This window comes from Mustela erminea, chromosome 3 (assembly GCF_009829155.1).
Source record: "Mustela erminea isolate mMusErm1 chromosome 3, mMusErm1.Pri, whole genome shotgun sequence".
NCBI lineage: Eukaryota > Metazoa > Chordata > Mammalia > Carnivora > Mustelidae > Mustela > Mustela erminea.
Window position 1 is genome coordinate 149,176,376 of NC_045616.1, and position 2,047 is coordinate 149,178,422.

Genomic DNA, 2,047 nt, shown 5'->3' on the forward strand with positions numbered 1-2,047 from the left:
GATCCCGTGAGTCTACCTTTAAGAATCTTCCTTTATCTCCACCCCTCCCCCAAGATACATGTAAGCAGTCATCCCCCAAGCATATGACCCATTAATGTACATCTGAAGGGTCTCGTGGCCAAGGATTTTTAGAGAGTAATACATGACCTTTTCCTAACAATAGCTATTCCCCTCAAGGTCCTGGAAACCTTGCTTCCAAAATCCCTTAGAGACTTAGACTATCTCTAATCCCTTCACAACTGGAAAGTATATCATGGGCCAGTCCTCTTGACCCCAGTTTAGTCCTTTCTGCCCACAGGTCCTCTCCCTGTGCTTTAATAAAACCACCTTTTTGTATCAAAGACCTCAAGAATTTTTTCTTGGTGTCCGTTCTGAGCCCTAACATCTTTTCTATCTTTCTACATCAGTTTCATTTTCTGCCAGCTCTGTATTGATCACATCATATATCTTATTATGTGTTTTGTTATTTTCAGACCAATCCTCTGCTTAGTTTCACATATACTGTACTGTTAGACATACTCTTACTACTTTCAATTTCTCCATGTGGACAGAATATACCAAAAAAAAAAAAAACTTTCTTTCTTTTCTTAAAGAATTTATTTATTTGCAAGAGAGAGAGAGAGAGCACAGTGCGAGAGTGAGAGGGAGAAGCAAACACCCCAGTAAGCAGAGATTCTGATGCTGGGCTGGATCCCAGGACCCTGAGATCACAACATCAGCAGAAGGCAGACGCTTAACTAAATGAGCCACCCAGGCTCCCCAAAAAATGTTTCTTAAACAGAGGTTTTCAAATTTTCTTCAACTTTAACCATATATATACATAAGCACACATACACACATATATGTTAATATATTTATATGTATATATGATTTTATTTAAATTTAAGTTTGTTAAAATATAGTGAAGTTTCAGTTGTAGAATTTAGTGACTCATCAGTTGCATATAACACCCAGGGCTCTCTACATCACATACGCTCCTTAATGCCCCTCACCCACTCACCCCATCCCCCACAATCATCACTTTGTTTCCTATAGTTAAGAGTCTCTTATGGTTTGCCTCCCTCTCTGTTTTAATCTTCTCTTATTTTTCCTTCCATTCCCCTATGTTCATCAGGTTTTTTTTTCTTTTTTTTTCTTTTTTTTTTTTTTAAGATTTTATTTATTTATTTGACAGAGAGAGAAATCACAAGTAGGCGGAGAGTCAGGCAGAGAGAGAGAGAGAAGCAGGCTCCCGCTGAGCAAAGAGCCCAATGCGGGGCTCGATCCCAGGACACTGAGATCATGACCTGAGCCGAAGGCAGCAGCTCAATCCACTGAGCCACCCAGGCGCCCCAGGTTTTTTTTTTCTTAAATTTAACAATCTACATGGCAAAACGCCTGAATTCCTGTGTCAAATGTGTTGCCAGATTGCTTGGTCACAAGAGAAATTGCCAACATTTGCTCCAGACAAGGCGCAGTGAGACGAACTGCCCCTTCCCTCCGAGTGCTAAGCCCTCCCCTGCACCTCCTCTGGTTCCTCATTAAGGGGCTCTTACACTCAGTACCCTTGTGACTTTTTCTCTTCCTCTTCCCTTTAATAGTTGCTCTAAGGGAACTGAAATAAAAAAGAAGAGATAATTCATTTTCAGTGCAAGCATTTTCCCAAGAGCAGCATTTCATATAACTCAGAGCCAAAAGTCCAGGTTAAAACACAGATTTGAAGCTGAAAATACTCTGAGGGAGTTAAAAAAAAAAAAAAAAAAGTTTGCCTCTCCTCAGTTAAATGGAATGAAGGATTTTTTTTTTTTTTCTAAATTACAGGAGAATATCAGAATAGAGAATTTTGACATTAATTTTCTCTTCGTCGGGTCTTGCATTTTAAAAGGCAACAGTCTGTATAATATACGAGGATGGGCCTATTTTCTGTGGCTTTTTAATTAGTAGTTTCTTTGATTTACCAAGTATAAAGTATCATAATTATCCTCGTAATGACCCCAAACTATGTTGCATTAACTTATTTTGGAACAAGTAAATAAAGCAGAAAATAATAACAAATATGCTCTGGCTT